At 35.7% G+C, this 22,326-nt stretch overlaps 1 long non-coding RNA gene across 1 annotated transcript; it reads right to left on the bottom strand.

The window, feature by feature from the left end:
• Positions 1-1,196: 1,196 nt before the first annotated feature.
• LOC143575087 (uncharacterized) lies at positions 1,197-7,319 on the bottom strand. Its single transcript, XR_013142712.1, has 3 exons — positions 7,131-7,319; positions 1,581-1,639; positions 1,197-1,341 (listed from the first exon to the last, which is right to left on the bottom strand). It is a non-coding gene; the product is annotated as an uncharacterized LOC143575087 (long non-coding RNA).
• Positions 7,320-22,326: the final 15,007 nt, after the last annotated feature.

Here is a 22,326-nt window from a genome sequence, read left to right as displayed (position 1 = left end):
ATTTACCCAACACTAGCCCAACTCGTATTCTATTTATCTAAACCGATAACAACCCACTATGAAATAACGAAATTTATTTTTTCATTATAATAACCAAAAGTAGGATGTTACAGGTGCCCACCTCATTTCAATCAACTTCTATATGACACTTGTTGATGAGTTAATTAGGTACTGCTCTACTTTCTACGTGACATTAATATGACATCATAGCATATGGTTTAAATTTTTGTTATAGTAATAAAGCAACATCATCAAAAAGGGTGTATGAAGATTTATGAATAAATCAAGAATATTGGACTAACGAAAGAATGTCATGTCAAAAATAAGAAGTTTATGAAGATATATATTATAGGTGTATGTAAATTAAATAAATACTTTCATGTAAAAAGTAAGTAGTTCGTGAATTTTTTATTAGGAGTGTACGGAGATTAATTAAAAAAATAAAAGTCAAAAGAAAATGTACGATTGGTTGAGGTGTTTTTGGTCTCTCTCTTCCTCTAACCTCAACTTCACAAACCCGATACCCCAACCCGATGTTTTGTCGTATTAGTGACGTTTTGCTGAGGGAACCGGTGCCAACATGAGGCAAACCCGACAGGTGCCCCCAAACACCCTTACGGGAAGTCTCATGATCAGCCATTGGGCAATATTTAATTATATAAAGATAATGCATTTTAAAGGTAGCGTATATAATGCATGTTTTTATTAGGTCTAATGAAGATTGAAGGCATGACAGGTTTATTGAACCAGCCATGTATGTCTTATAATGACCCGTTTATCATTTCTTATTCAACAAAGCTTAAAACTTAATCTCTATTTATTTATATGTCATCTTGTTTATGTAATTTCTCATCACGAACGTGAGAGTAATAATAATATATCATGGTAACAGCTAAGAACGCGGGTCGGTGTAGATCGAACCATGTAAATCATGTGGTCCTTTGTTTTTTAGTTTAATTGTGTGTGTTTGCAACCTGAATGTAACGAGGTAAAATCAAAATAAACTACATGGTAATCAAAAAAATATAGACGAGTGTTCTAAATTTTTGACTTTAACTAAACGATGTATAACATTGATTAGAGCACGACTTATATACACGAAATGTGCTATGACGAACAAGCCAAATGCGTTAACAATTTGAACCTCAAGTTGAATTATAAAGAGCAATGAATGAACTCAAAAGTTTTGTTCATTAATTATTACATGGACAATGATTATGGTTGAGGTGCTGGTGCTTCAGGATCAGGAGTAGGCAGATTATAACTAGATGTGTTGTCGGTGTTGGCGGCTGCCTCTTCGTAATCGAACTCCGTCATCTCCCTCGATTCACCCCGACTTTCCTGCAAATAAACATTTGTCATTCCAATAAACTTTTATGTAAGGACATTACTAATCAGATTAATCCCAAAGCTTCATTTTTAGTAGGATTTAATTTGCTATTCAAAAGGGAGGTTGCAATGCATCATGTTGCTTGTTTACCCCTCACTTTATTGTAATGTAATTATTTGTGGTTAATGAACAGAAAAATTAGTTTAAAAAAAAAGGCATGATTAGATTAAAATTTGATTGAAATCATCACCTCAAACAGAGACGGGGGAGGTGCAAAACCATCTTCGGTCATCAGTTTTCTACTAATTTCTGAAATACAATAGGATATTTAAACATACTTGGATAAAATTAAATGACGTGTGTGATAGAGGTGTAAAAGAGAGGAGCCAAAAAAAACAAATTTCTTTTACATTCTGGAGCCCGAACCCAGGACCTCCTTTGGGTATTTTGTTATGTCACTTTGTTAAAGAGACTTTTGAGAGGAAAATTTCTTTCAAGCTCGGATTGTTCATTATTTATTACAAATATTTTTATATTTTTTGGAAAAAATCTTAAACACGTCTAAACTCGGCTCGAGCTTGGTTGCAGTGTGAAAGTAATAAATAGAAGTTCAAAAGTGCTAAAACTCAAAGTACATAAGGGCCTTTACAAAAAAATCTCATGGGTCCGCCACTACATAAGGCTTTTTAAGGCCGACGAGCCTAAACGAGCTTCTCATTCAAGGCTCGAGTTAATGACTAAACGAGCTTTATTTAAGTCTCGGACGCGAAAAGACTCGGCTCATTTCAAGCTTTTTGTAAAAAGGACTTTTAACAAAATGACTTCTTGTAAAAAAGGACTTTTAACATTTAAGTCTCGGGTGTGTTTGGGATTCCTTATTCAAGTCCAAAAGGACTTCTTGTAAAAAGGACTTTTAACATATGACTTTTTGAAAAAAGGAGTTTTCAAAAAAAGTGTTTGGATTAACTTTTAAGCAATAAGTCAATAAGTTGTTGTAGGTCCTGATAAATGATCGAGACGGGTGCGGTATAAATGTTGGCCTTACAGTTGTTTTAAAAAAAATGTTGAATTACCTTATTAATGTAAAATGACAAAAAAAATGACATTTTTTAAGTTGTTTTTTTTTTAATAAAAATGTTTAGGATTGCAGTTGAGAAGGGTGTAATGGGTAATATTCATCCTCACCAAACTCAAAAGTTCATAAAGTTGGAATTCCTTAACTTTTCAAAAACCTTATTTTTACACTATCTAAGAAGTTAAAATCTAAAAGAACTTATGGGTTACCAAACACCTTTTAAACTATTATGGGGTGTTTGGTAGAGGGAATTGAGGGGTGAGAAATGGAATTGGAAAGAATTCTCTTGTTTGTTTATGAAAGAAAGATGTGAGAAATGGAAATAAACCATTTCCATTTCTCTGATTTTGTTTCTCTAAAAAAAGCGGAGAATTGGATTTCTCTGCTTTCATTTCTCCCATTTTCCTCCTTCATTTCTCCCATCTTTCATTCAGTCTCAACTCCTCCACGGCCACTCCGAGGAGTTTTAGAAAACCCTAAAAAAGCCTCCAACTTTTGCTTCCAATCAACCTTCGATTCAGGTGCAGCAGATCCTTAATTTTATCACTCTGATTTTCTCTTTATTTATTTATGCATATTCGATCTTCATATATTTATATTTATATATAATAGATCGGTGTTGATGATTTAGCTTAGATGTACGGATGATGTATGCTGCTTTGTTTGTTTCTTTCTATCTCTATGTTCTGCTTTTACTGATTGATTCAAGCAACCTAACTTTTAATCTGTATTGGAATCGACTTCTCATCTAGATGTTTAAACTTTAAAGAATGAATAGATGTTTATTATTCGATTCATAGTACTTGATGATGATGAATGAGTTATTATTATTATTAAGTTAACGAATAAACAAAGACTTTGTTTTGTTAGGACTACTCAACACCTTCAGAATAACTAAGGCATGTAAACTTAATTAAAAAAAAGTTTATCTTTTTGTACTTTGAATATAATTGTTTGAAGTTTTGTTTATGCCTGAGGATTTGGATCTTGGCTCTATAAGCTCAGGGTATGATTATGCTCTGCTTCACTGCTGCTTTTTTTAGTCTTTTTATTAAAGGTCTTTTATAGCTTGTGGAATGGAAGAATGAACTGAATATAGATGATTGTATCTTATGTTATTCATACATGTATATGTTTCACTCATACTTCACACACATGCATTTGCTTATCTCCGTTGTGCATACTAATTTATATTTATTAGTATGACACCCTTCATGTAAATCTTTGTTTTGTAAGTCAGTTGTAAGGTAGATCTGTGATATTGGACATCTTTTGATGCATCTTATAATCTGTTAACTCATTGTTTTTTGCTGGTTTTGCTTTTGTGCAGTGCAGTCATTGTTTTTTGCTGGTTTTGCTTTGTAAGGTAGATCTGTGATATTGTCTTTTGATGCATCTTATAATCTGTTAACTCATAGCACCGCAACCCAATTGCCTCCTGTTAATCGTTATCTCGACAGTCACTCACCAATCGGTTGCAACATTCACCTATTCCTTCAATAACCTTTATAATTGCTAATCGATTAGCTGGTGATGTAGTCTATTGGGTTTCGACTATTTTCATTGATGGCTCTTCGAAATAGTCTTAGCTAAATGAAGTTTAGATTTAACAGACACAAAGCAAACTAATATTTGGATTATATTTTGGAGTTATTTGTTTTTCTTGAATTTTCTTATATTTTTATGTGTAGATGGCAAGATCACCTTCCAGACAAAGAATAGTTGCCATAGGTGCATTTTATGTCATTTATGTTACGATTCGTTGGTGGATGTTGTGTACTTATCATTTGCGTCGGTCGATTGAGTCAATGACTTTACGTACAAAATATTTAATGAGTTACCATAATAGGCGTGAAAACATGGTGAGGATGGTTTATGAAAGTGATGTTACGAGTGTTGTTAACATAAGAATGAATATACATGCATTTACAACACTTTGTGATATGCTAGAAACTAGAGGGGGACTAAAGAATAGTAAAAACATGTTAGTCGATGAGCAAGTTGCTATGTTTTTACATACCCTTGCTCATAATGCAAAGAATAGGATACTAGTCAACAGATTTCATCGGTCCGGGGAAACTGTAAGTCGGTATTTCAAGTTAGTCTTAAATGCTATATGTCGATTACACAAAGAACTCTACAAGTCACCCGTGCCAGTGCCAGATAATGAAACTGATGAAAGATGGAAATGGTTTAAGGTTAGTCAAACACATTTTTTATTAAATATATTTTTTGCTAACATACATTAGTAAGTAATGATTTCTTTTAACTCAGGGTTGCTTAGGAGCATTAGATGGAACATACATTAAAGTTAAAGTCCCTGCTATTGATAGAAAACCTTATAGGACAAGAAAAGGGCAGATTTGTACTAACGTACTCGGAGTATGTACGAGAGACCTTTTATTTACGTATGTCTTAGCGGGATGGGAGGGTTCTGCAGCTGATAGTAGAGTTTTGAGTGATGCAATCAGTAGACCCAATGGTCTTAAAATAACTCCGGGTATGTGATAGACAATTTTCAAAGAATATACATAGATTTAAGTATGATAATTAACATAGAGTTTATGGTTAATTGTAGGAACATACTACCTTTGTGATGCCGGTTATACAAATGGTGAAGGATTTTTAACTCCATATCGAGGTCAACGTTATCATCTTAACGATTGGTCTCGTCCTCCTACGAATGCTAAGGAGTTCTTTAATATGAGACATTCATCGGCCAGGAATGTTATAGAAAGATGTTTCGGAATGATTAAAGATAGATGGGCTATTTTGCGTGATAACTCATATCATCCCATAGAGTCCATGCCACATATCATCATTGCTTGTTGTTTATTGCACAATTTCATACGAACAACAATGAGTGAAGACCCTCTTGATAACGAAATCTCAGTAAATCACACACAACCTGCAAATGACCATGACAATGTTATTTCTATGATCGAGCCCTCACAAGAATGGACCGATCGTAGAGACCTTCTTGCTAATGAAATGTTTAATAGTTGGACTGCGATGCGTGCGCAGCGTGCCAATAATGTTTCTTAATTATGTTTGACAATTATGTATTTTTTATTTGTAGAACCAAGGATGTTTCTTATTAATATTTATTTATGCACTTTATTTGTTTCTTATTAATGTTTCTTGTTATATTTGTATTTGTAGTTACATGAATTATGATTTTTAATTGTATAATTATGCATTTGTACGTAGACATGGCAGATTCAAATATAGTGAGAGGTGTTACTCGGAGCAAGCATACCTGGACAAATGATGAAGATGCAAAGCTAATTGATGCATTAATGGAGATACATGCATCCGGAAAGTATGCTGGTGCTGACAATGGATTCAAACCAGGTTATTTAAATGGTGTTCAACAATTGCTAGATGTAAGTCTTCCTAACTCTGGCCTCAAAGCAGAACCACATATAAAGTCTAGGATGAAGACATGGAAGACACACTTTAGCATTATATATGATATGGTGCATACAAATGGGTTTGGTTGGGATGGACAAAAATGTTGTATTATTGCCGATGATAGTGTTTGGAATGAATACGTGAAGGTATATTCTAAAAAATATATTTTTTAGATTTTAAAATTTTAGTCTAATTTATTTGTAATTGTCTTGTAGTCTCACAAAGGTGCTGTGAATTTTCGTGACAAGTCATTTCCTTTCTATGACAAATTGTGTACCATATTCGGTAAGGATAGAGCTACTGGTAGTAAAGCAGTTGACCTTGGAGAAGAAGATGTTGTTCAAGAGACGCAAAAAACCTCACCTGTTGATATTGAAGACTTTGATTTTGTTGATGAAGCCGTTCCAAATGTTGATAGATCTGAAGGACAAACAGGAAGTGTAACAAGCAAGCGCAAAAGAGGTAGAAGCACGGATGCAGATGAGATATATCGAGAGTCTTGCAAAGATATCAAGGAAGTTTTGCTTCGATTTGGGGAGATGGTGGGTGAACAACTTAGCAAAGAAGGTATGGAGGCTCGTGAAATCTATGAAAAGGTTAGTGATGAGTTGAAAGCTTTACCAGGTATCACTACGAAAAAACGGTTCAAAGCAGCTCATTTGATTGGTAAAGATGTGGATCTAGGACGTTCTTTTCTTGCGTTGACAATAGAAGAGAAAATTGAGATGGTCGAGTTGTATACCGATGGTTCAATGGGATAGTTGTGTATGGTTGAAGTATGTTTTGTATGTGAATTGGTTTTAACTATGGTTGATGTTTTTTGCTTAAAAACTATGTTTTGTATGTGAATTGTTTTGATCAATGCATATTTTGGTTGGAATTTATGCATCTTTTTATATGTTTTTTATTTTTTAATAAATATTTGTTATGAAAAAAATACTTGTGCTAATGATAAAGTTGATATAATTCTCTGTTTATTTTCTATGTACCAAACAAGAGAAATGATTCTCAGCTATATTTCTCTACTGAAATCTTTGTACTACCAAACAGAACAGTCAATTCTCATTCTCCAGACCAATTCCCTTTCTCTGCAATTCCATTTCTCTACAATTCTATTCTCTGTACCAAACACCCCCTTAACTTCTACCAAAAGTTAAAATTGCCAAAAGGAGGTTTCAATAAGGAATCCCAAACACCACCTTAATCGATTATAGCTCAAGTAGCTCGCAAGCTGCTAAGCAAGCTTTGCGGACAACGGAAATAATTTGGGGAGGATTACAGACAAATCATTCTAAATGAAACAATTCATACCGGTTGATGATAACATAAACAGAAGAGCTATGATGGCGAATGCTTTGCGAGAAGACATTTTCAGAAGCTTCTTGTTCAGCAATTGGTCATTGAGATGAAGCTTTTATAGGAGGCAGTTTGTGTGTGATAATAGTTAATAATTTTAGAGGTAAAAAAAAAGTGGATGGCGTGCAGTTGCGTTGACAAATGAGAGAATCTTGGATCAGAGAGTGGTTGCCATGATTTGAAACTATTTTTTTTTGGACGGCCAACTAAGTAACGCCGGGTACCCCGTACTCGGCCCTCATTGGCTAAAGGTAGCGCGAGCTGGCCATTAGTCCGGACGGACGGAGCCCCTAGCGGTCCACCTATTGAGGGATTCACGGATAAAACCCGACCCCCACGCCCTCCAAACGGCACGACTGCGAGGAGCCGGTAAAACCGGGTGAGATCAGGACTCGAACCCTGGCAAGCTAGGGTCATCCCTCATATCTCCCATATAAGTTGGTGGTAGTGAGGTTTGATCCCCCTACCTCTCACTTGTAAAGTGAGTGCTCTACCATTGAGCCACAACCAACTTGATTTGAAACTATTAAATTAATGCAACTACATCAATTTCAAAATTAAAAAAACATAAATAAATTAACACTACATGACAATAGCACCTAGCCACATAGAAATGTAGAATTATTGTGCTTTGGTTTAAGCTATAATGAATTCAACTTTGGGTCAATCTAGAGGGTTGTGGTTTGTTTGAATATAGTTGTTTAAACTGATTTGATAACTTTATGACATAATCTAAGCTGACTTGATGTAAAAAGGGTAAAACAGAAACAAACATTAAACTCGGTTGTTTTATAAAATTTGTGGTGTTTGTTGTAAATGTAAGGATTTAGAATGATTCTATTAGATACAATCTCCACATAATAGCAGTCAAGATTTATGAAATACTAGTTTTTATCCCCGTATTACGGGGATTGTTTTATAATGTTTGTTATAATATTTATTTATTTTTTGAAATTTATATTTTTTTATTGTATGAAAGTTAATAATATACTTATGGTTTAATAATAAATTGTTTTACAAATAAATGAGATGTTATAACCCGGTTTAAAAGCTATATGGTTTTGATGAGACCCAAGACCCGTTTATTTTCTTTACTATAAAATTTGTTTATTAATTATAATTAATAATAATTAATATTTGTGAAATTTAATAATATACTTATGGTTTGATGACCCAAGACCCGTTTATTTTTTTTACTATAAAATTGGTTTTTCAATTTAAATAATATATATATATATATATATATATATATATATATATATATATATATCTTTTTTTAAAATAAATAAGATATTAATTTTTAGTATATCTTATTTTATATGATTTTTACATCAATAATTTGGTGCGAATAATTTTTAATTTAATAAGATGTTATAACCCGTTTAAGGTATATCTTGGTTTGGTAAGACTCATACCCATAAATTTTGGTCCAAATTTGACAATTTATTAAAGTTAAAGGTATTCTTTAAAATAAATAATGAAGAAAAATTAAATAAAGAAAATAAGATCATTCTATAAGGAAATAAAAATATCCCATAAATAAAGTCATCTCATGCTAAGAAAATTCCATCCCACATGGAAATATGAAAGAAAGTGAAAACATTCTACATGGATATAAATAAGGAAGTTAAGAATCCATCCCACATGAAAAGTGGTAAAGATTTGAAAGCTCTTTACAAAGAGATAAAATTCAATATTAATGTTCTTTTATGCCTAGTATGCACCAAGTGGTACTAGCGGATGGTGCGAAGCACCCGACGCGCACGAGCACAGGCTCGGGCACGGGCGATGGGCGCAATGTGGCGCTTTGATGGCGCACTTTGCACTTCGCACGCTTGCATAGCCGTGAGCCGCCTTAATATTTTTGGACAATGAGAGTTAAACCCATAAGTAACAAGCTACCAAAAGATAAGGGACCAAAAGTGAAAGATTGAATTCGGGAACCCATCGCGCTACGCGATGAGCCCAGAACACAGGTCATCGCGTATCGCAATGGACCTTGATGAGTCAGCGGACACGTGTCAGCTTGTGGTATAGCGGCGGATAATATACGGCTCCGCGATACGTGACGGGATTACCAAGACCCATCACGTATCGCGATGGGCTGAGAAAGCTATAAAAGGGAGGGTCACGACATTCACTTCTCACACCCAAAATCCTTTCTCTCTCTAGAATCACTCTTTCTCTACCTCGTTTTGCGTACTGAGCATCGTTTGGCGCGTCGAACCTCGTAATCTGTGTCAAATAACCGACATTTCCTCGAAGTGCGTGCCACCCGAAAATAACCCGGCATTCTACCTCGAAGTACGTGCACGTCACGACAGCCACCATACGTCGCCTCGGTTTGTGTGCCAACCTCGAAGTTCGTGCTAAGACCCGAAGTTCTGACAATTTAAGCATTAGTATGCAACACAGAGTAAAAGTGCTGCTCATACAAGCGTAGGTATATAAACTCCGAATACCCGTATAAGGTAGGGGTTCTGCCTAAATCATTATTTTATTATATTACATGGCTTAGACCATAGTCAGGGGTATAGCATAAACATTGATCATAATTATGTTTACATAAGCTTTAAACATGCAAAGGATTATAGTAATGTTTCTTCACAATTAAGAAACACAAATTTTACATTCATAAGGATATATAGTTTCTTCGCGATTAAGAAACATAACATTTTATATACAAGGAATATAGTTAATATATTGTTTCTTCGTGATTAAGAAATATAATATTTTACATACAAAGGTAGCAATCAATGGATATTTCTTCTTGAAGAAGAAACAGATTATAGATGTTTTTTCATGAAGAGGAAACTCAGCATATGATTAGTCAATAAACAAAAAGACTACATGTCTAAATATTTTATTTAAACAAATGATCAATTAAGGTTTAAAGCTATCAAAACTAGACTAAAGGTCTATAGCCGGATCAAAAGACGATTCGGATATTTATATACCTATTTTATTATTAATCAATCAATCAATCGTTCATTCACAGTCAAGGTTTCAAACGAGATCATCATATCATGTCTTTTACACCTACTTAACTGATAAAGTTAAAAGTCCGTTAGACCGGGATGGTTACTGATAACAAAATTGAAAGTTGAGATCGGTGGTAGTCATATTATTTTGAGATTAATATTGGCTAATAGTATATAGTTTGAGTTATTAAAATCCAATTTTTCTTTAATTAAAAGCCGTTAAAAAGATACTATCGATCTTAATATTGTTTGCATAAGTATTACGTTAATATCATGAAAATAATAAATTAATAATGAAAGAGTTTTGTAGTGATTATATAACTTAAATCAAAACAAATGAGTTGATATTTATATATGTCAGCTGCATTTCTCTTCATGACATGAATTAAATGATTAAGCGTGCAAGTGTATTGATCTCAACTTTTAAAGAAAAGGTTTAACTTAATATGTTAGCCCCAACACAATAATTAACCCAAAAACCATAAACAAAAAGATGAACACAACTTTATTTTGTGAAACAAACAATTGATCAACCAAAGCTTTATTAAAAACCGAAATTGCATACTAAATAAAAAACTCAAAACATCTTATTTAAACGACAAAACCCAAATATACTGGAACTGTACTTAGTAGTTAGAGCATTCATAGCCATCCCTTAAATTTATGTGAGAAGAGGCTGTAAATTATAGAGTAAAGTTTTAAATGTTTGTAAGTGTAAATTATAAGGTGAAAAGAGAAAAAATAGTGATTTTTTGTAAATTTGGGGAATCTTTGTTTGTCCATATTTATTTTTTAATATTTGTTAAATTGGTTGTGAGTAGGGAAGAAAGAAAACTATAATGATAAAGGTTAAAAAATATATTTAATTGAACAAGATAGAGAAATATAGTGATTTGTAGTGTAATTTTATAGATGGAGAAGAGGGACGGGTGAGGAATGCTTAGTACTTACTAAGTAGATAAACATTGAACACTTTCAAACTAATCCAAACAACTTAAACAGAATTACAAATTTTGCCCTTTAAAAAAGGCCAAATTACGGTTCGTGTCTTTTTTTTAGTTTCTTTGCAGGCGGTGTACTTTAAACATTTTTTTCCTACATGTTATATCCTTTACGCTAACTGGGTTAGAAAAATTCAGTTAAATACCCTCACGTGAGGCACATGTGGGGGCATATTGGTCTTTTCGTCTACACCTGCAAAAAGTTTATCACCACTCCCATACCTCCGGTTTCCGGCCACCTGAACCACCACCTCCGTTTCCGGCCACCTGAACCATCACTGTAAAGCCCCGTTACCGGTGCCCTACTTTGGACGTTGGATTTACTCATAAACACAGTTCATAATATCAGAGTTAATAAATAAAATAAAAAACATTCGCGGAATATTAAAACATTCAAACCATCATATTACAAAACCATACTTTGTTGTCTTAACGGGCATTCAAATTATTTAAAACATAAAACATTGTATTTAGAATAACATAACATTTCTTGAGATGCCAGCTTCTTCAAGTTCATGCCATGTGCTTCCTCTTATGCAAGCTGCCTCAATCTACTCACCTGCGTGCATACTAAAAGTCAGTTACACTGAGTGAGTTCTAGTTAATCATACAACATACAATCTGTTCTCATACTTGCACACGTGCCCGAAGGGGATGTACATTAATCTTACTTACTCTTCATATATAACTATCCATCCTATTTAAAGAGCCTTCGCCCTATAACCTCACAGATATTATAAGGGTCTGGTCCATAACATCACAGATATTATAAGGGTCTGGTCCCCAACATCACAGATATTATTAGGGTCTGATCCCTACCATCACAGATATTATTAGGGTCTGGTCCCTACCATCACAGATATTATTAGGGTCTGGTCCCTTTGTTTCATGCAACCGTACTATACCTGCTCTTGCATACTTTCCTTGACAATACGTGCAATCTCCTAAGAGCATTCAGGTATCATCAACATATCATACATACAGTATGCATACATCATATATATTCATACATACATCATATCTTACATCATACATATCAATCATATCTTTAACTACCACCTAACGTTACATGCAATATCCGAAGATCGTTCACGCACCGTCAAGAAATCATCATACCTAAATCATACAAGGCATACACTTACCACTTAAGGTAAGTGTATTAACTATCACATCGAGTATGCACATAGCCCCGAAAACATAACAAGGAAGTGGGGCTAGAAACTCACCTGAAGTCGGCTACGTTCACCGTTAATAGTTATTCCTTTCTTCAGTTGGGCACGACTAACTGTATAATAATTACATGCATCAATTAACTATCATTACTTATCTTGCGTTTCTAGTCTAATCATAACCCTCAGCGAACAGGGTTCCGGGGGCAGCGCCCCTGGCAGCGGGGTTCTAGGGGCGGCAGCCCCTAGCGGGGTCCAAGGGGCAGAGCCCCTGGCTGGGGTTAAGCTGCCAGGTCATCTCGGAAAAAATTTATTTTCATTAACTGTCTTAACACATTTTCCACTAGGATTTTAATTTATTTTCTAATTCATTAACTCATTCCTCATAACGATTTAAGTCTGATTCGTAATCCGATTCGTTACCGAACTTAACTTAAGCGAACTTAGGGTTCAGCGAACTTAAGGTTCAGCGAACTTATGGCTCGGCGAACTTAAGGTTCAGCGAACTTAGAGTCCAGCGAACATAGGGTTCGGCGAACTTAGAGTCCAGCGAACATACACATGGTGCGAACTTATCCACGGGCGAACTTGTCTAGCGAAGTTATCCGCAGCATCGACGTGATTTCATTTTCGACCCGTAATCATTTCTGATTCAATCATGCGAACCTTGAGGGGTCGTTAATCAATCCCGTAAACACTCCTAAGGTCATTTTCGGATAAGACTCGGCTCTAAAACATATAAAGTTTGGACCTTTATGATTAAAAACGTTTAATACTAGGTCTAAGGTTTATCTTTAAACGAGCCGCACCTATTGCAGGTCCTGTAAGTTCTTTTTAGCCTCAAGTTTACAACTTTACGTTTCATTTACACCAGATCCATTCTCGTTCTAAGTTTCAAGGTTAAACGTTAATAAAAACGTAATCTTTAAGGTAAAAGACGTACCTTTAGTGCTCGTTTGGATTTCGTTAAACTTGGTTAACAACTCTAGATCTTTTATGTAGCTTGTGTGATAAAGATCTATTTGAACTACCGTCCACTCGATCTCTAACTTCGCTCAAATCTCTCGGCCGTGTATAATGGTGTTGGATGTGTGTGTTTTTTAGTGTGTAGAGAATAAGATGGAAAGAAATGAGGGTTTAGGGTTTAAGGGTGGTTTAAGGGAGTATTTATACTCCTAAGACCCATGGACCCTAAGCCCATCATATCCATAATCCCATCTTGATTAATCTAAGCCCATGATCTTTTAATTATTAACGCGAAATCACTAAATGTAACTTTCTTTATTAAATATGAAAATTTAGGATGCTACAATAACCTCCGAAATTCTGGCCACGTGAACCACCACCTCCTTTTTGGCCACGTGAACCACCACCTCCGTTTCCGGCTACCTGAACCATCACCTCCGAAATTCTGGCCACCTGAACTACCACCTCCTTTTTCGGCCACGTGAACCACCACTTCCGTTTCCGACCACCTAAACCATCTGGCCGTAATCCTACCGTTTAAAACCTCCATCAAAACCCTAGCGTAACTGGCTGTAACCATCGCCCACCCAAATTCGTAACCCTAGTCGCTGCATCATAACCCCCTCCAGCCACCCACCAACATTAAATCCACCCAAATCCACCACCACTACCGTAACCCACAGCCGTCGCCACCACACTCCGCCAACACCACCATCCTCGCCACAGAGCTCCTCCAACCATCCTCGGGTTAAGGGGTTAGTAATTAAAGGGTTTTTTTTTGTGGTGGTGTGGTGCTGCGTTGGTGGTGCGATGGTAATGGTGTGGTGGTTGTTGTGGTGGTGGTTTAGAACTAAAAAGAAGAAAGGGAGGGTGAAGTTGCAGACAGAAAGAGAAATTGAAAATGTTTTTTTTTTTTGTTTTTTTTTTGTTTTAAGTTAGTTATTATATATATATTTTCTTTTCTTTTTTTAAATTAAGGATACATTAGAATTACAATTATGCCCATCACATGTCTGGCACATGTCATACTTAACTGAGTTTTTCTAACCCAGTTAGCGTAAAGGACATAACGTGTAGGAAAAAAAATGTTTAAATTACACCTCCTGCAAAGAAACTAAAAAAAGGACACGAACCGTAATTTGGCTTTTTTAAAGGACAAAATTTGTAATTCTATCAACAACTTAATTAAACTTTCCACTTTGGCCCTCAAATTTTCTTTTAAATGCATTTCGGGATTGACTTTCAATATTTCTCTTAATCTTGAAACCAACTTGTTCCCTTCCTAATTCTCTGATTAAACCACACGGGTTTTATCGTTTTATTAAACCACACGGGTTTTATCGTTCTTTCTTCTTGCCCGTTCTTCATTCTTTTTGCTCACTCTACATTTTTTCATACTTCTTCTTGATTTCTTTATTCTTTCTTTCCTTCTTTTGAATTGTTCTTGCTTTAAAACTAAGGGCGCGTTCGTTTTACAGAATTCGTGGAAATTCAAAGGAATTGGAATTAAAATCTCATGACATGGCGTGTTCGTTTCGTTGGAATTGAAATCTTAATTCCATTTTGGTGTGTTCGGTTGACAATGAATTGGAATTGGAATTGGAATTCAATTTCTTCAAATTCCTTTAAACAACGGGATTCTAAATCCTTCCATCATGTGAAGGAATTCAAGTAAATTTTACGGAATCTAAAACTGGTCGACTAACATGGTCGCGCTCGGGTCGACATTTCGGGTGTGTTCACATTCATATAGACGCTCTGAGTCTTAGCGCTTTCAGTGCTCCGGGTCGGGTCGCGTTTGGGTCAATGCCCCGGGTCAGCTCGCATTCAGTTCTGCGCCCGCGTCAGTTTGTGTTCGGTTTGACATCAGGGTCAGTTCGGCTCAACCCGACCCGGTCCGCCGACGGCTAGGCCATTTCATGGACCAAAACGAAACAAATAATAGAAACCGAAATGAAACGAAACCGAACTAACCAAAATGAAATATAAAAAAAACCTAAACCGAACACAAAAAACTAACCAAATAGAAGTTAAATCGAGCCGAGTAAACCGACTAAAGTGAAACAAAAAAAAGGAAACAAACAAAAAATTAAACCCGAACGGAAACGAAACAAAAAAAACAGCATAAACGAACCAAAAAAACCTAAACGGGCCGAAACCAAAAAAACTTAATAAAACAAGCAAAAAATGAACTTGAACCAAACATAAACAAAAAAACATCATAAAAGAACCAAAAAAAAACCAAAACGGGCCGAAACCCAAGAAAATGAACAAAATAAGCAAAAAAACGAACTTAAACCAAACAGAAACCGATAAAAACGAACAAAAAAACCTACACTGGCCGAAAACCAAATAACTGAACAAAATAAGCAAAAAACGAATTTCAACCAAATAGAAACCGAAAAGACAACATAAACGAATCAAAAAAACCAAAACGGGCCGAAACCTATAAAAATGAACAAAATAAGCAAAAAACGAACTTGAACCAAACAGAAACTGAAAAAAACAAACCAAAAAATTAAACGGGCCGAAACCCAAAAATCGAACAAATAAGCAAAAAAAGAACTTGAAACAAACAAAAACCGAAAAAAACAACATAAACGAACCAAAAAAACCGAAACGAGCCAAAACCCAAGAAACTGAACAAGATAAGCAAAAAACGAACTTGAACCAAACACAAAACAAAAAAACTGAACAAAATAAGCCTAATAAAAGAACTTGAACCAAACAGAAATAGAAAAAACGACTTAAGTGAACCAAAAAAACCGAAACGGGCTGAAATCCAAAAAACAGAAAAAAACGAACTTGAAGAAAACAGAAAATGAAAAACCAACCTAAATGAACCAAAAAAATCAAAATCGAGCCGGAACAAAACCTAATAAACTAACCAACTAAAGCAAAAAAAAAAAAAAACGAACCGAAATGAAACTGGAAATAACGAAACAAAAAAAACGAAACAAAAAAAACGAAAGCGGGCCGGGCCGGGTCGGGTGGAAGCGGTTCGGATCATCAGCGGGCTGGATTGTCCAAAAATGTTGTGGGTCGTCGGTAGAGTGGGTCAAAGTGATTGCCCCAACTCATTGGCCAACCAAACACGTTAGATGGAATTGGGATTCCAATTCCAGCAAATTCAAATCCTATGGGAATGTTTAAATTCCAATTTCTATGCAAATTCCGATTCTAATTCTATTTCATTCCGTGAAATGAACGCGACCTAAGAGTTTCCGACTCTTTCTTGAATTCTAGCAAATTCTTTGTTACTCTCATTATAACCCGAACTAGGTTTCTTACTCTTTCTCTTGCTAAACATAACCAAAACGGCTTATGATTTCTTACTTTTGCTTTTGATCAAAATATCATATTATTTCATCTTCCATCTTCAAAATTTGTGATCAAAATTTCTTTCTCTAGACTTTTGACTGCATTATTTCTTTCTTTTCCATCTATCTTATTTTCCTTTGACCTTCTTACGTTCGTATTTCAATAAACGAGTTATTAATTACCTTCCACCTTTCAATAAACCAATTCTTGATTACTTTCTACATTCTCTCAAGAAAACGTGTTCTTGATATTTACATTCTTTCTTACTTCATGTTGGATCCCGGATTAATAGTCAATCGATAACAATAAACAGATCTCAGATATGTAACTATCCGATTACCACTATTAAAGATCTAGTTCATAGTTTACCTTGATTTAATGTTATGTATGTGTATATATTATCAATAGATTAAACGAATAATGTTAAGGTGAAGCTTGAGAGAGATCAATTACTGAAAACTTTTCTCTCTCAAAAACCTCTTTTACAAAATGAACAGTAGTTCACTATATATAGAAGGCGACCTGGTTCGCTAACATCCCCTAGCGAACCAGCTTCCCCATCGTTACATAAATTATCATAGCGAACCACCCCCTGATTCGTTAACATCCCCTAACGAATAAGGAGGGAATACATTATAATATCTTAGTTCGCTAACATCCCTAGCGAACTAGACTTACCCTTAACGAACTAGTCAATAATAAACATAAAATATTACATTAATTAATGAATAAAACATTAACGATAAATACAAAGACTCTAGACGCAAAACCGTGCACTAACAGACACTCCCTCGTCTTGAGCTCTTTTTCTTTAACTTATTTGAAGCGCTTGGACTGCCAATCTCTGCAACTATGAATTCCATGTTCATGACACACACGAACGAATCGTTGGAATTGCATAGCCAGGTCGTAATCTTCTTGGCGTTCAAACAAAATCTGCTTCCTGTGTAGCACGTCGTTGTCTGTCTCTGATAAATTAACCAACCACATTGGGTCGATTATCTTGAGGAGCTTAGTCTGCAGTCCTCGACCACGAACAATAATGGCCTCGCCAGTACGATTGTCATAGTACCAACGGTTGAAAGACAGATAAATATCTTGAGGCATTTTCTTCACAGGAACCTTTTTCATCGTCTTTGGCGGCTTCACTTTCAAGACAAGTTTCTTCCAGCCGGTCCTTGGATCAATCTTATCAATGCGCTTACGTCTTGGGACCTGGGGTTTGAAGAATTTGAAGACATGATTGACCTCGAACAGTAAGTGTTGATGAAACCACTCAGCCATTCGATGATCCCCACGATTGATAAATGGACGTCTCGCGAGGGTACGTACATCCCAACGCAGTAGAGTTAAAACATCCATTATCCTCTCGTAATACTGGACACCCTTTTCCCACTTTACTATGCATACCTTAAGGTCAGAATCATAAGCCCATGAAACAATATCACCGTGTACCTTTGAAACAGTCTTGAAGGTAGTCACCTGATTAGCCTCAATCCAAGCAGCAGCAGTATCTTTTCTTTCTTGATCTACATAACGATAAGCACTGATAATTTTACCCACTTTCTGACGTTTGAACCATCTTTCTATGTCCTCATCAGTCACTTCTTTGAGTGAAGGAACTGTTCGCTGCACAACCTTTTCCAGGTCATCCTCAGTCTCTTTAATTACTTCTTCATGAAATACCAGAGCACCTTGATCAACGTTTGCATGTTGGTACAAGTCCGGGTACTCTTCAGCTGTAACATCCTCCATCTCAATCTCTTCATCCTCATAAATAAAGTTCGTGTTCATAAATAACGGATCAACTTTCAATTCTTCCTCAGTTATCACTTCGACATCGGGCTCAGTCTCTAAAGCAGTCAACTGATCATCATTCAGCCCAACCAAAATCGAAATCTGCTCCCGTGTCAAGGATCTAATAACAAACTCACCAGCCTCTATCTCATCTCTGTTTACCACACTACAAACTACCCGTGATCCATCAACAAATACCACTGTGTTAGCTGCAATCATTTCAATTGGCTTGGCAGCTGTTGGATCTTGATAAATAATTATCTGCTTGCTCGAATCATCACCGCCACTAACATCTGCACCAGAGGATGAACCATGCGATTGTTTAGGCTCACCTCCTGCATCAGACTCGTCAGGATCATCATCGTTATTCTTAAGTTTCTTGAGGGCATCTTCTTTACAAGTTAATTGTAAAATCAACTCTTCTTGTTCTTTTAATTTCACCCCCTGAGACTCAACAATCGTACGTAACGACTTAGTCTCTTTTTGACAAAAAGAAATATAACTCATCATTCGTCGTTGATTTTCCATGAGTCGTTCTTGAGTTTGACGAGCAGCTGCCATTTGATTTTCATATAGATGTAGCAGATTTAATAGCATTTCAGTTTGACGACCTGGTGGTAAGTTGTATACGGATGGATGAACAGGTTGAACAGGTCCTTGAGGCTGAGTAATTCTCATGAAAGAGACATCACTAGGCGGAGGTGGAGGAAGAGTAGTTGTTGGCGGAGGAGGAGGTCTCATTGATGTGGTAGAAGATACTGTAGACAACACAGCAGGAGGCCTCGGTATTTCGGTTAACGCCATTTGAGGAATAAGACCGAGCCTCTCATGTGACACCATCGTCGTCGTCAAGGTGAGCATCGGAGTGCTAGTAGTTAGCAGCACCGCCGAGCTTTGAGGAGTTGATTGACGTGGTGGTGGAGTTCCAATAATTACCCCAGCCCCAGCAGACATGCGGGACTTCTTTGATGGTTCACCAGTAGCTACAGCTTTACCCTTTCTTTTTTCTTTCCAGCTGAGCTTTCATGGTGGCAGCTAGAGCAACATCGACTACATCCTGTTGTTCTTTAAGAGCACGTTCACCAGCTTCACCATCACCATCACCATCATCATCTCCACCATCATTGTTCCCACCTTCTCCCCCTTCATGCTCGGAATCCGAATCATCGTGGATCCAGCGCTCGTTAGGAGGACATACGTAATCCGGATTGATTATATGACCAATCATCCGTTTATCCTGTGGCTTGTCTTTTCTATAAATTAACATATGATGCACCGTTTCAGCTTTCAGATTTTCCATATCAAGAACATCGTTCACCAACGATCGATCAATCACCAAATTCGGAATCAAATCCTGAATAATTAGCTGTAAAAAGCGAGGGTACATCAAGAACTTCTTTGACGGTAGAGTTTGCTGAACTTGCTCTTTCAGATGATCAAAGATGAGTTCTGAGTAGTTGAAGGGATTGTTCAGGATTAGAGCAACAAATGCCGACTGCAAACTTAGTCTACATTCATCAAAACCACCGCGACGTCCACTCATACAATGAAGTAAAACATGCAACAAATACTTGTATGGTGGACACAATCCATTCTTGTTCAACATAGATTTACGAATATCACCTCCATAATTCAAGCGTGTGAATAAACCCCTAACCAATGTCCTGTCAAATTCACTCGGGTTATCATCATTATCGTCAAATTGAAGTACTCGATGAATGACCTCAACATCAATCGTAATTGGAGTCTGATTAATTGTAGCTCGAACCCAGTTATCTGCCTCAACATATTCCGCCGTGTTCCAAAATTGTCTGATTATACTAAGATACACTTTAGGTTTAGCAGTGATTGCATAGTATATCTTTGAACATCGCAAGAAAGTTAACATAGCTCCAAACGTTCTCAAATCAGTTACCTCGTGATCAACATAAGCACAGATGTTGTGCTTCTTATCGAATGACAGTAAGATCACTTCAGCTTGTTGATCTTGTTGTTGTGGTTGTCCTTGTGGAGGTTGTTCTTGTGGTGGTTGATTTTGTTGTTCTTGATCAGACATGGTTTACTGTATAAATAAAATCGAATGTGAGAAAAGATAAGTGTAATTAATCTATTTACATATTAGACGATTTAAATTCTTTAATTAAATCCTTTAATTATTTAAATCCTTTATTAAATATTTTTTTTTAAATTTTAATTAATGTCATTCGTTAGGAATCACTCTGATTCGTTACAATAAGATAACGAATCAGGCAATTTGCTATCAAGTAAATATCTTAACGAACTGAAATAGCGAATTACTATTTAATTTTAACGAACTAAACTCTAGTTCGTTATATTTTAAGCGAATCCAAATATGATTCGTGTAACATCTTATTCGTTTAGCTAGTTCGTGTAAAATCTTAACGAATTGGACACGAAACAGTTCTAATTCACTAAGACTAACGAATGGTCATAATTAAGACTTGTTCTTTGACTTCACAAAGTCAAGGTCAAAATTAGGATGAACACAGATAGTCAACCAGATGAACCCGGGAACGATTAGGCCATAACTATCGTCGAATCATCGTAATAATGAGCTTGGTGTACTCGGAATTACATTCGTAATCGAAGATGAATGAGATTAAGACTCAAAATCTCTAAGTACATAGGTTAGACGAACCTACTGTAAACCCAATAACACAAAACAATAATTAACCCGGCAAACAACAATCAAATCATGAATGAAGCTCACCAAGGGTATCGGAATATGATTCCGATCATAATTACATCAAATTCATATAGTTCTGAACATAAATTATACACAAATGGATTTCAAAACATCAGAAACCCTTAAACTCCTAAAATTTCATAATTTAACTAACAACTCGGAGCCATTTTTGACGAAAATTATATCGCCATGATCGGCTATACCTTAGACACTCAAATATATCCTTGAAATATCCAAACAAGAAAGTCGAGATTTCAGAGAAAATTTGAACAGGGTTTCTTAAAGATGAAGGAAGAAGGTGAACAGTGGAAGACTGTTCGTTTTCTTGTCTTATATAACATTGCACGCAACCCGAGGTACAGCTTGTACGAATCAGACGATTCGTTTATATTAAAGTTAATGAATTAGCCCATTCGCTAACTCAATTCGTTACCTTATGTTGTCGAATCGCTAATTGATTCGTTAAATTAAAGTAGTAAATCAAGACATGATTCGTGACACGATTCGTTACACGGTTCGTTAAATATGTATAACGAAGGGACGATTCGTTACAGAGTGCGGAAGCGAATTAGGTTAGCGAACCAGAAGCTAGTTCGCTAAAGAATCACCTAGTTCGTTATCCATAAATAACGAATTGGTTTTTAACGAAACAAAAACTGTTATTTAATTTTAAAGAAATAATTAAATGAATTAATTAAATGAATTAATTAAATAAGTTAGGTTATCAAGAGACCTTTTATCCTGACAACCAAATACTTAAAAAAAAAGTTTCAGTTTTCCGAAACATAACTTAAAAATATTTAAGTATTTTGTACAAAGAAGACGAAAATATTTTTTTGGAATTTTTGTAAAAATATTTAAAGAATGTATTTACAAAAGAATATCCGGTCAAAAAAAATAGACAATCTTTTTGTGTTTTTCAATGATTTTATCAAAAGCAGTACATATTTTTGTATTTTTGTTGAGTTTGAGCAGAGAATCATATTGACTAAATTGCCCTTCCATCACAGTTTTATATTTCAGCGATATTATGACTAGCGATAAGTCGGTCATTGGTATTGTTATCCACATAAATCTAATAATACACATTCAAGTATTTTTGTGATATGATTAATTTGTTCAATTAAAGCACAGAATATCAGAAACTATCAACCTCTAATCTCGGTTCAAGCTTAATTTGATTTTTGCCAAATCACCCCAACTTGACTT

The sequence above is a fragment of the Bidens hawaiensis genome, unplaced genomic scaffold (assembly GCF_021521415.1).
Source record: "Bidens hawaiensis isolate Kalapana, Puna unplaced genomic scaffold, B.hawaiensis_p1.1 tig00027296_1, whole genome shotgun sequence".
In the NCBI taxonomy this organism is placed as follows: Eukaryota; Viridiplantae; Streptophyta; class Magnoliopsida; order Asterales; family Asteraceae; genus Bidens; species Bidens hawaiensis.
Note: the sequence above shows the minus strand (reverse complement) of the source record. Positions and strands in the feature narration are given on the sequence as shown.